We start from the raw sequence: 14,284 nt of genomic DNA, 5'->3' as shown, positions 1-14,284 counted from the left end.
CTGACTGACATGAATTTTCAATCTCTCTGTTTACCTTTCACTGCTGTGCCTAAAACAACACTGGTAAAGGCTAAGAGCGAGGAGGATACTGGGGGGGGGATAGGGGGTAGGAGATGGAGCTGAGTACGACAGAGCATGAGAGGAGGAGAAAAAAAGAGGGAGGAGGATGAGGAGAGGTGCCGCCAAGATTGGATGGGAGAAGGAGAACAGCGAGGGAGGAGGGAGGAGGGGAGGGAATGCAAGAAACGGAATAGGTGCAAAAAGAGAGAACAGGGCTTTCTCTGTGTTTTGGTTGGAGAAGAATCCAATGGGGAGAGAGGAGAGAGGGGTTAAGGGAAGGAGAAGAGGAGCTGATACTTTTGAACAGTCACGCAAACTGAGCCAGCAGAGGGGATGGAGGAGAGGAGAGGGGAGGAGGAGGAAAAGGAAATGAAAGGGTGGAAGAGAATGTAAGTCAGAGTTGGGAGAAAGAGTTAGATGGGGCACAGAACATTACGAGTGCAATGAGATATAGAGAGTGAGGGGGAGAGAGAGATTTATAGAGGCACAGAAGGAGGGAGAGGACAGCAAGAATGATGTGTATAGAGAGGGAGAGTATTTTTTTTAAGAAGATGGGAGGGATGGAGAAAAAGAAGGAGAGGGTGTGCATAGAGAGAGAGAGAGAGAGAGAGCTCAGAATAGATGCGCTCTCAACAGCATGAAATATTGAACGAAGGAGACCGAACACAAGGAAGGCGAGGAAAATGGAGAGACTGATAAAGACAAATACAATCGTTTTGTGTGTGTATGTGTTGTTTTGGAGACAGAGGAAGATGAGAGAGAAGAAGAAGTGACAGAAATATGAAGAATAGTTGCTCTTGGCTGCAGACCAACACACACACACACACACACACACACTAACATTGCTTCGAGTTTAGATTACTATGTGTGGAGGAGATGGAGCGGAATTTGATGGTGTTGAAAATATCACTGCAGAGAACGTTTCATCACTACTAGCACCATCCCAACACACACTCATACACTCGCACGCATTCACACACACACCCTCCCCCCCTCCTTTGATCTCACTTCTCACTGATCTTCTCTCCTTCCATGTCAAATATTTAGGCTGCATTTGGCAGGTTTGACGGAAATTACCATGGAGAAATGATTTTATTTATTTAACTTCAGAAGTCAGTGTCAGCTGCGAGAGGATGATCCTAAATTTCAATGAGAGGACACCGGCACTGATCCAGAAAATCTGGAATCTGCTGAGTTTCCCATCTCAGACATATTTAACGCAGGGAACCACTGTTGATTGATTCTGAGGAAAGCACATAAGCAATTTGTTTAAAATATAAAATAGGAAAAAAAGTAGGGAAAAGTTTAAATGGTTTAAGAAGACACTTCAAACATACATGCCTCCATCATTTGCTTTTAAAGCGTTGGGATGATGTTTTATGTCTCTTTCAGGATCAATAAATGTATTTTTTTTTAAATTAGGCTGTGCAGCCCTGCAAGGAAGTGTAATCTCCAGCTAAGACATTTTAACAATTGCTTTGATAGAAATATCTGACTACATCGCACACAGAGAATGACATACAATTGCAATTACCTCTTTTTAGCCCATCCCTCCGCCCCAACTCTCCCACTATCACACTCACTCTGCTTTTTCTAACCAGATCTAGACATAAATCAGATAGAGCCCATCAGTGAAGGGAGAGATGCGTTTAGTGGTTGAAGAGGAAATAAAATGAGGAAGAAGTTGGGTCGCATCAATAACTTGGAATGTGAATACTGTGCTAAAAAGTAACAAACACTTCACTTACATTCTTTTTCTTTTAAAAATAATAAGAATCTGTACATTTGGCACATAAATACAAAATATTGAAGAGATAAATAATTGTCAGCATTTTTTGAAGAAATTAGCCCACAGTTATTTGGAGCACTGAGGTTCACCTACTCAAAATGGCTTGCATCTTTTCGTAGTTCATAGCTCATACTTTTAATTTACCACTACAATACCAGTAATACAATTTGTTTCACAGAAGGAAAGAGTCCTCTCCATTACGTCATTATGCTCTGAAGATCACACCGGATGCACCACACATGTACACATGGGAGACTTGTGAAAGGGGAAAAAACAACATCAATTGTCTCAAGTGTTGGGCAACCATGAGCTGCAAAAAGCTATTTGGCACAGAAAAACCAAACTGACTGAAACAAAAATATCTAACTGAATGACACACAGGGTTACATATAACCAATTAGACAGACGTTTCGCAAACAACTTCATATTTACTATGAAAAACTTTACAGTTGCAAAATAAAATCCAATTTAACTTAAAGACGAATAACACTTGGTGTTAACATCAACTAAATTAACTAAAATATTCCACATTAGGTCTAATCAACCTAATATAAAATATTGTATTGGCTCAATCACTGCTGTTTGACTTGTGCATTGACTGTAACCAATCATTAGCTAAATGTCAGCGTTGTCACCCTGGAAGCGACCACTTCCATCAGAATGAAGTCAATACAATTTTCTATTACTATTTGCTGTATTGACCCAAAATCAAGCTAATCTTAGCTATGCTTGCTCAGTATTTTATAGCATGAAAGAATGTTGATTGCTTAATTGCTTAATTGTTTCTGGACTAATTTATTCATGTTTTTCCCTTTCTTCTGTTACCCATTTGTAGAAATTACATCAAGAGTGGCAAGACTGTAAATGTTTGTGTGTGTGTGTGTGTGTGTGTGTGTGTCTGTCATTCTACAAGCAAGTATGTGCACTGCTGCAAGCTTGTGTGTAAGAGTGGTTGGGCTTTGTAGCTATTCAGACAAATGTTCCTGAAGCCTCATATATCACAAGTCTCAGCACTGTATTAGCACCCGTGTGTATACTTCTGCAGACAACACAGAAACACTGAATACAGCAGGTATGCACAAGGAGGAACAAACACATACACAAGAACACGCCTCCCCTATGGGTACACAGACAGACACACATGCACACACATGGAAAAGGAACAGGTGCAGGTTTAAAAAGCCAGCTGCCACACGTTCTTTGTAACATCTACATTTCATCAGCCACAGCAGCAGCGCAAGTGACGCCGAGCCCAGTGGGCACCGAGATTAGGAGAGCGGGAAAAGGTTTAACTTACACTGTCATCTAAGGTCAGATTTGCATTTTCCTTTTATTGTTAAAGGTTAGGTATTCCAGTGGCTAAGCTGATCCGAGATCAATGCCTAAAGGCACTTTTCCACCCTCAAGGACGGATCCTTGGAGCTTCTTATTGTGACATCACATCTGTGAAGGAAGCTGAAAGCCAATGGGAAGATTATTGCCCATTTTGGGCACGATTTGGAGACAGTTGGTGTCCTCTACACTTGTATCTGTTGCTCACTGTTCTTTCTTTCCCTATATCGTTATTTCTTTCTGTCTTGCCTTTACAGTAGCCTCCTCTTTGTCATTCTATCTCAATCCCCTCATTTCTGTCTCCACTGCTATCTCTGTCGCTCTATTGCCCCCGGCTTCCTCCTTCCTTGCTCTATCTGTATTTGCCCGTTGCTCTCAGCCTCTCTCTCTTCCTTTTGCTCGGGCGCTGCAAGGAAGTTCTGTCAGGTGAAACCCTGATAGATTAACCTCTGACCCTTAGCAGGAGGTGGGACCTATTGGCTTGTAATTGCTATCAATGTAGCATGTGTGCGGGTGTAGGTTGAGCATTTGTGTGTCTTTTCTCCATCTGGTCAGTAGGATGGCTATCTGGGCCAGCACATTTAAAGGGTAAAACACATTCTGGGTTGTGATGGTGTGATATGGGGGAGGTGGGTCTTTGGTGTCCATGCCAAAGAGGATGAAAAGCCATTTCAACTGGAGCTTAATGCTGTGTCCAGAGCATCAGCACACATTCACAAATATGTTAACTCACACATACACACACATATAGAATATAAGACATAAATAAAATGTTGTTTTCTCTTGTACCGACTTAGAATGGCACCTGATTTGTGCAACAATGAGTGCTAAGGGCCCTCCTCCGCAGCTCGTCTGATTGGGTTTATGCGCATGGGTAGCCATGTGGGCAGAATATTTAAGACTGTGTATGCATGTGTGCATGCACGCGTGTGTTTTTTCTGCAGAGATAGGGTCCTGTGAAACTGAGGTTCTGACTCCCAGCAGTCTTTTATTACACTGACTGACTGCTGAAAGGCTGAAAGCAGGAAAGCCATTTCAGACTGAGGGGCTAAATGATGGCAGGTACTCCGATCAATCTGCAGCTGGCTACAATAACGTAATACAGACATGTCATCAACAGCCCTGTCATCTTCATCTGTAAATGCACTTCACACAGCCTCCCACATCTCTCCTCCTCCTCTGACTGCCATTCAAACACTTGTGTAATTCTCCCCTAAACCCAATTGGTCCTCTTATAGCTGAAGTAGACCCACATTCAGTGCGGCTCCTTTTCCACGGTTTCCTTGTTTTTTTGCCTCATGTCATCCTTAATTTGTTTTAGAGTTACTGCTGAATTTATTGGCTTGCTGTTTTGTTCGGAGGGGAATGTCATTGGCTTTAATGTATGACTAACTTGAAGTTGGCAAGTATTTCTGGTGGTGTCGCTGCTACTTCTTGAGACTATTGATGAAATTAATGACCAGAATGACTAAATGAGCCGTCACAATACATGGCTCTGGAGACTCTCAGGGGTGGGCAGGCTTTTACACCAGGCAAGCACTAATACAGCTGCAACAGAGACAGAGCAAAAAAGGACTAGAGTGTTTGTTCAAGGTGGGTTTGGAAAAAAGCGGAAGGAGAGAGACATCAGATGAATACTGTGAAAGGATGGAGAGGAAGGGGGAGATAAAAAGTGAGTGGCCGGCAGAGATGGGAAGTACAAATACTCTGTTACTGTACTCAAGTAGATTTTTCTGATATTTTTACTTTACTACTTTTACTCCTCCTTACACAACACAAATATCGGTACTTTCTACTCCTTACATAAAAAAAAAAAAAAAATTGGCTTGTTATTTTAGTTTTGTACAATAGGTGAATAGGTCAAGTCTGAGAATAGCGCGGACACAAATCTCATCCTGCGCCACACAGAGGGAAAAGTGAGAGAAAAGAAAAAGAGACTAGCTGTCCAGAGGATAATCAGTTGAGGTTGTGTGTGTGCGTCTTTGCAAACTGTAAGTCGTAGGCTTATAACTTATGTTGTCAGTTCATTTAAGCCTGTTGTGGTCCATAGTTCTGGCAAATTTAGAGTAAGTTAGCTAGTGATTTTGTCATTTTTGTTCTTCACCTGTTAGCTAGCTAGGTGACACGTTGCTTGATTGTTAAAAACCATCAACAGAGAGAAGTTGTCTCCGTCCGTGTTTTAACAGACACACCTGGGGTGAAGTTGGAAACCAGAATCAGCTTAAAAAAAAGTCCTTCTCTAGTCCTTACTAACAAGTTTCAAATTATTTCACTGAAGTTGCCATTATTATTTTTTGCGTCAACAATCTTTTATTAAATCTGATTGGATGGGGATAAACTGTAGGCCTACGTTACCATAGAAAGTTAAAGAAGTGGACCAACAGATCAGACCAGGGATGGAAAATAGAAGCATATTTCTGGTGATGGCTGTGCATTACTGCGCAGTCTCTAACTGAGCTTGATGATGAAGTTGTGACGTGTGCAACGTGTCTGAAATTTGTAAGTCTTCTGGTAGTTGTGCCAAGAGAATTCTCAATCATTCCCAATCAGCAGAGAAGGAGAGTGTAGGTGTATGTTAGGAGATAACATAGGCACAGGCTATTTATTGCTAACTATCATACTAGTTAAGTTTGGTAATTAAACCAAAACAGCTGATGGAAGTCCAAACTGTATGCATGCTTCTCCTGACAATATGGTGATTTGTCGACTATGCGACGGTAAGTTGCGTGGTAATGAAGCAATCGTTAGTCTATTTTTACAAAAACGTCTGCCATGGAGTCATAAGGTGAGGTACAAGGTAATGGAGCCTTTTTGATATTGTTGTGTTTCTTTACAAATAAACAATGCACAAATAGAGTCTTGAAACGCTTCAGATGTAAAGTTGTTTGCTGTCAAAGTGGCGCCAAAATGAATGACAGTCAATGGGATGCTGACTGCAAGTGATGGCTCTGTAGCATTAAAATGGCACCATGGGAGCTACGCTTAGAGAGGAGAGGCTTACCCCCTTGTACGTTACACTTGATGACTCCTGGCGAATGTGCTGTGTGACTCTTAAAGTATGGGGAACTTCTAATTAATGTCTGTTTGGTAATTCATATTTTATCCTTTATTTTCTTTCCAAAAGCCATATTTTAGCACCCACACACATACGTAGATTAATTTAAAGAGAAAGATTAAAAAAGAGAAACTGAACAGAAGGGATCTGTGAATTCTCACAGAATCACAATTGAATTCCTATCTTGCTTCTCAGTCAGAATTTCATTAACCTGGAGTCCCAGTCTCTGTCACAATAATCATATATGGGATGTTTTAGGCCTATTGGGAGACATCCATTTAAAATGTAGCCAATGGCGTATGAAGAGCCTTTTTTCATGTCCACTGAGGTTTCTCAGCTTGCACTCTAGCAACGTGTGTGTGGTCCAGGGAGCTTTGCATAAAAAATGGTTGTCATTCGCAAGGCTACTGTAACTTTTATACTTTGAGTAAATTTCCAAGCCTGTACTTTTACTAGAGTAGATAGGTTAAATCAGTACTTCTTCTTTTTACCAGAGTATTTTTAACACAAGTATCTGTACATCTACTTGAGTACGGGAAGTGAGTACTTTTGCCATCTCTGGTGGCAGGGAAAAAAAGATAGTGAGTAAGTAAAAGCAGGTCTGGTCCAGGTGGGGTTCAGACAGTCAGTATGTTATTTTAGGAGGGCAGAGGGAGGGAGGGCGAGAGAAAGGGATGGATGGAGGGAGGGGAAGATGAATGTAGTTAATTAAGATGAGCAGGCGGAGGAGACAGTGTGGAATTACACAAACACTAATTAGAGTCTTCGTTAGGGGGCACAAAACGAGAGCAGCACATCCATCATCGCAACCCTCCATCCCTCTTTTCTCCCTTCTTCTTTGCCTCAGTTCTCCACTGCTCTTTTTGCATGGCAATGATATTTCCTCTCACAATTCTCCTCACATGCCCACCGCCACTGTCTCCGGTCCTCCTCTGCCACTTTTCACTTTCCTCCCTCCATCTTCCCTTTCCCTTCTCAATTTCCCCCCATCGATCCCATCAGCAGTTAACTTAATAGGTGCGATTCAACATCTGGAATCGTAATCGAAGCAACCTGTGCTCTCCCTTTCCTCCACTTTGACTTCTATTCTTTGTTGTCACATCATTACTTCTGTTTTTATCACTGCTCCGGGAAGGATTTCATCTCCACTCTCCCTCTCCCATTTCCCTGTATTCGTGCTGACAAACACACACACACATTAACTGTACCATGTCAGCACTATTTTTATTGTTTCGCCAAGCCAGTCAATGCCTCCGCTAGTCTTGCTGCTCCTGCTCCACTCCTACTTACAGTATACACAGCACTGTAAACCACTTACCTTGTCTTATCTTGCGTTCTCTTTTCTTCTCTCGCTTTTTTGCACAGAAGCTCTGAGCACTACTCTTGTTCTCTTTATCATGTCACTGTCCTCCTCTGGCTCATCCCTCATTTCCTGCTCTTACTTAGGAGCAGATCAACTTGTCACTGTTGTCATCTGCATCCATGGCTCATGAGACTACAGGAATGCAGGGAATAATGAGGGATAATGGAGCTCAGGGTGGTCCATGCCAGTTCTTGTTTCTGGCATTTGTAGACATACAATAATTCTGGCATTTTTTTGTTTCTGGCATTTCATAAACAGCATGAGGCATCCGCATTGTGTGGTCACAATGCAAGCGAGTGCAATCATGTCCTTAAATGAGTCAAGTATTTACGGATTATGCAAGTTTAGTCCAATATCAACAGATTTACTCACATTATGCACATGTTTGATTTTCTATCTTACAACCAGCTGTGGTTTAGTGATTTAGTTACCTTACTTTAGCTTTAATGTTGGAGGAAACTGTTCCTCTTTTGGGGAGTTGAAAGTAGAAAGATGGCAGAAAATTTGGGGGAAAAGATAGATAAGATGGAGAACAATTTTGCTACCAAGGTCCCAGGTCCGACTCAAATTGAGTGCACCATCATAATGTATTTCTTTAAAGAGAGGTGTGTTTTTTACCAAGGTTTCCATGTTGGGTCAAAAAGATTTCTTTTTCAACAAACAGTTCAATTATCTTAAAAAAAGTCGTACATGTATTTATCCTCGCTTATTTAAGAACCAATAATCTATAAGAAATATTTTAGCTGTTTGGTCTAGGAATGTCAGTCTGTCCGACAGTCTGCCACTTTAGACGGAAATATCTCATTGTTTGTAAGGATCGCCATGACATTAAGTACAGATGTTCATAGTCCTCAGGGGAATAATCCTTAATGACTTTGTTGATCCCCTGACTGTTACTCTAGCGCCGCTATGAATTTGACAAATGTGGTTAAGAGAGGACTATCTTAAGTGTTGAATGGACTGCAGTGACACTTGCTTTAAATTCAAGGGCCCTATAGGATACATTCTAATGACTTTGGTGATCCTTTTCCCCTAGTGGCGCCAGCAGGTCAAAGTTTTCAGTAATTTGGTGAAATATCTTAACATCTACCAGATGGTTTAGTTATGTCACGGTTTTCAAACAATATATACTCCTAGCATCACCATGAGGTTGCCATTTTAGTTTTTTTAACAAACTATTGGATGGAGTGTCGACATTTGGTACAGATATTTATGGTCCCTAGATGAGGATTTGTAATTGTTTTGATCCAATGACCCTTCATCTAGTGTTTTGTTATATCTTTTTCTTTTGGTTTATGACTGAATACCTTTAAATTAAAGTTAGGCCTATCAGCCTTGGCGGTACTTTATTACTGCTAAGAAGCTACATACACAGTAATCATAACCGCTAAACATCAGCATTTTAGCAATGTCATTGTTAGCAATGCAAGAATTCTTTTGTGAGCATTTAGCTCCAAGCACCACTCCGCTCTGTTTAAGTACAGACTTACAGGAGCTTATGGATGGCTGTAGGTAGGTAGATAAGTGTAAAGTATATGTGTTTGAGTGACACTTGCATCAGAAATTTCCATCTGTTGGCCCCACTTAGCAAGATCCGGTGCTAAAACTAAAACCACATTCTGATGATCCTAAACTATTTTTTTAATCAGCTAACAAAGCTTGGATTGTTGTTCAATATTGTTCCTTGGCAGTTTGCAATACCCTTCACGGGTTAGTTTTATTATTTATGCGCCCCCTCAGAGATCATAGAGGTTGAAATTCCTTAAGTTATCCACAATCCGTGTGGGTCTCTACTGCAACAATCGATCATCCAGTACAAACCAGGAATATGAGCGTCTCCTGCATTCCATCAGCAACCATTGTGGCACATACCTCCTGGCCAGCACAACAGCAGCATGCTAATTTACTGTGAAACCAGTGTGTCCCATCACTGCACCTTCTATAATCCCTGCAGGTGAGAAAAAGAGAGAGATGGATTTCTGAGTATCTGATTGAGCAGCACACAAGATGAATAATTGATATGTAGGTTCTCCATCCCAATGAATACACAGTATACACACAGATGCACAAACACCAACTGTCTTGCAGCCCAATGCAGCCACCAGTCTCTCTAGCTAAACTAATCCTCCAGGAAATGTAATACGTGATTCAATTAGTAGCCGCATATAGTGCCTGTTAGCTCCTGTGGATGACATGGTAGTGTGTGTGTGTGTGTGTGTGTGTGTGTGTGTGTGCACTCGAAGTACAGAGCTGAACTAACTCCGTTCAATAAATATAGGGCCCTCTCCCACATCACTTTCAGATCCTCAAGCATGAAGAGGCATACATGTACATGCTGAAAAGAAAAGCCCAGCGTAATACACAGTCAAATGTAATCTATAACGCTACCTAGTAAATTATGATTCTGATTTTTTAAAAAAAGAAATTGACAGAAAAGCAAACAATAGCCTAATCGTAGTCTGAGGCTAATGTTCTCTCTGTGTGCTGTTCCATTATTCATCATGTTGTTTTTGTGCACTCACAGTTGTTTTCCATGCTCACAGCAGAAGGATGATGCCACCGTCTTTCAAGTGCGTTTCTAAGGGTCAGTTATTGCCTCAGACACAGAAGTCTGAACATACAAATAAAAGGCCAAAAAAAATGCTCTTTGTCTGATTTTGATTCCTCAGGATTTTAAAAACAGAGATGACTACCCAGGCATTCAGTTAAAAGATGAACATTGATAATATTTTATTGAGCCAGTTTCTCAAAGTAGGTGTCATGCCTTAGATTAGTCAACATGTAGATAGTATTCCTTGTGATTGAAATCTAATTTAAGACTAATGTAGGATTACATTAAGGAAAACATTTGATAAGTTAATATTGAAGACAAGCTGTAAAATCTGACTTCTGAGAGTTTTCAGACAACCAACCTAGTCTTGATAGACTGGGTTCTTTTTTTTTTTTTACAGTGACTTGAATTAGCTCTTAGCAGGGAGATTCCTAAATTCTATTTTTTTTTTTACATTATGGAGTCAAACACTTTCAAATTATTAAATACTGTCCTAAGAGAAAGCTTGTTAAAAGAACACATAATTATTCCCAGACTTGGCAAACAAAAATGACTCTTTCTACTTAAAAATGCATGTAGTGAAATACAGCCCATCTCAGGGTCCAGTGGGGGAAGAGATGGAGGAGAGAGAACAAGAGTGTTACTCTTTATTGCTCCATCTCTCTTTCACGCTTCCCGAATCTCTATATTACCCTGGAAGTCTCCTGAATCTCTAAACACACACACACACACACACACACACACACACACACACACACACACACACACACACACACACACACACACACACACACACACACACACACACACACACACACACACACACACACACACACACACACACACACACACACACACACACGATTTACAGCGTGTGGATAGGAATAATGATTGTATGTGTGTATGCTTCTGAATGTGTCTGAGTTATGATTGATGTATCTCTTCTCAAATTAGGCATTTAAAGAACAATGAGGTATAAAGAGGGACCACAGGATTTTGACGGATGAGGAAAAAACTGCCCTTAAGAGGGCCTAAACCATTTAAGCACTTAACATTGCAGCCCTCTCAATGTCACGTTCAAATAGCCTCCTCTGTCCTGTGTCTCCTCTATAACTCCTCCGGCTCTAAATCTTCTTTATTTTCATTTATTTTCATGTTTGTTAGGAAAATTATGATTTGCATACTTTTCCTTGTGTTATTATTAAACTGTTTGCATACATTAATATTATACTGATTACTCTTTTCTCTCTCTGTTAAATTAAACGGTTTGGTTTGGATATTGTTAAGAAACCAAAACACTACTTGCACTCACAAGATAACATGGATCCACTGGCTATCCTGTCTAAAGTAAGTTGTGTTGCTGAGAAAAAGAACATGCACTCCCTGGCCAGAGAAGGGAGACGTTATCAACTCTGTAGTATGATTTTATTTTACACATAAATGAGCTACTGTTTGAGGCGTACGTTAGGCATTTTCCACACTACTCTGTAGTTGGGAAACTGTCCCTTTTGTGGTCACAAGTAAAAATGAACTTTGATATAACTTCAGTGGTCTCTGTCTATTCTTCAAGGTGTACAATGCACTGTAAGTATAATGATTCGGAATACAACTGCTTTGTATTTTTGTGGGCTGCAACTAATTATTTGTGTTATGCATAATGCTATCAATTTAGTTTTTGATTAATTGTTTAGTCTATAAAGTGTCCAAAATGTCCCATGTCAACAACATTTACAGTGATACGAAAGAAGAACAATTGACAATGTATCCTTGTATATATAAGTACAGGCCAAAAGCTGGGAACCACCTTCTCATTCAATCCGTTTTCTTTATTTTCATGACTATTTACATTGTAGATTATCACTGAAGGTATCAGAACTATGATTGAACACATATGGAATTGTTTACTTAACAAAACCTTGTGAAATAACTGAAAACATGTCTTATATTCTTCAAAGTAGCCACCCTTGTCTCTTTTGATAATGCTGCAAACCCTTGGTGTTCTCTCAATGAGCTTCATGAAGTGGTCACCTGAAATGGTTTTCACTTCACAGCTGTGCCTTGTCAGGGTTAATTAGTGGAATTTTCTTGCCTTATTAATGGAGTTGGGACCATCAGTTGTGTTGTGCAGAAGTCAGGTTGATACACAGCCGACAGCCCTATTGGACAACTGTTAGAATTCATATTATGCCAAGAACCAATCAGCTAAGTAAAGAGAAACGAGTGGCCATCATTAGTTTAAGAAATGACGGTCAGTTGGTCCGGAAAATTGCAAAAACTTTGAATGTGTCCCCAAGTGCAGTCACAAAAAACATCAAGCGCTACAATGAAACTGGCTCACAGGAGGAATGCCCCAGGAAAGGAAGACCAAGAGTCACCTCTGCTGCTGAGGATAAGTTCATCTGAGTCACCAGCCTCAGAAATAGCAAGTTAGCAGCAGCTTCAATCAGAGACCAGATGAATACCACACAGAGATCTAGCAGCAGACACATCTCTAGGACAACTGTTAAGAGCAGACTGCGCAAATCAGGCCTTCATGGTCAGATAGCAGCTAAGAAACCACTGCTAAGGAGAGGCAACAAGCAGAAGAGATTTGTTTGGGCAAAGAAACACAAGGAATGGACATTAGACCAGTGGAAATCTGTGCTTTGGTCTGATGAGTCCAAGTTTCAGATCTTTGGTTCTAGCGGCATGCCATCCCATCCATTTTGCGTTTAGTTGGACCATCTTTTATTTTTCAACAGAACAATGACCCCAAACTCACCTCCAGGCTGTGTAAGGGCTATTTGACCAAGAAGGAGAGTGATGGAGTGTTGCGCCGCCACAGTCACCGGACCTGAACCCAATCGAGATGGTTTGGGGAGAGCTGGACCGCAGAATGAAGGCAAAAGGGCCAACAAGTGCTGAGCATCTCTGGGAACTCCTTCAAGACTGTTAGGGGGAAATATCAGGTGACTCATCATGAGAAGGATAAGAGTGTGCAAAGCAGTAATCAGAGCAAAGGCTGGCTACTTTGAAGATACCAGAATATAAGACGCATTTTTAGTTATTTCACAATTTTTTTTAAGAACATAATTCCATATGTGTTCATTCATAGTTTTGATGCCTTCAGTGATAATCTACCATGTAAATAGTCATGAAAATGAAAATGCATTAAATGACAAGGTGGTTCCAAACTTTTGGCCTGTACTATATATACATATATATTACCCACCGTTACCCAGTGTCAGGTTCAATTCTCTAAACAGCACCTGTTTACTGGTTCCACTTATTATTCCACTTATTTAGTATTTATTAATCATTCTCATTCTCATATCTCACAAATTATGTATTCATCATTTTCATTCTCTACTCCAGAGCTGTTCATACTGTTCATCTTGTAGTATAATAACATAATACTATTTATCCCAGCATCCTGTGCACAATGCCCCAAATTTAAATGGTTTTATTTGCACTCTTCACTGCACTAATTGCACTATTGCCTCTATATTTTTGTCTTTTTATAGTATGTATACATTAGTTTGTATATTGTTTGGCCGTTTTGTATGTGTAAGTGCATTGTGAGCGACGATGTTCCATAGAAAAATTCCTCCAATGTGTCCTCATACCTGGCAAATAAGCTGATTCAGAATCGGATTCTGATTTTATATTAAAGCCATTTCCCGAGTCTAAAATATATACTAATGTTGAATGTTAATGTTGATGCACAGGAGCTAATCACAGCTGCACAACTTTAAAAGATATAACAGAGAATGGTGAGACAGCTTCAGAAAGATCTTATGAAACCAACAACGGACTTTGTAAAAACAATTTGTTTCTTTTTAAAAGTTAAACTGGCAGTGTTCCACAGTCATAGTTGTTGGTACAAAATGGCAATTCTGTTGATTTCTGGTATACTATAAGTGCATGGATTTAGGACTTAGCATTTGTTTTCTCTGGATTGCCAGGTCTAGTTGTTTTTTTCAGTTGATGTCACATTTGTGGAAAAAGACTGCGGAAAACATTTATAGTTCAATGAAAATCAGTCGCCCACTGACTGACTGACTGATTTACAGTGATGTTGAATTAACCCTGATTGGCCAGCCTGTCTGTCTGTAATCAAAGTGAATGGGGCAAGGGCAGGCATTAGACCAGCCG

The sequence above is a fragment of the Etheostoma cragini genome, chromosome 6, assembly GCF_013103735.1.
Source record: "Etheostoma cragini isolate CJK2018 chromosome 6, CSU_Ecrag_1.0, whole genome shotgun sequence".
In the NCBI taxonomy this organism is placed as follows: domain Eukaryota; kingdom Metazoa; phylum Chordata; class Actinopteri; order Perciformes; family Percidae; genus Etheostoma; species Etheostoma cragini.
The sequence above is the reverse complement of the archived record's forward strand: the minus strand, read 5'-3'. Positions refer to the sequence as shown.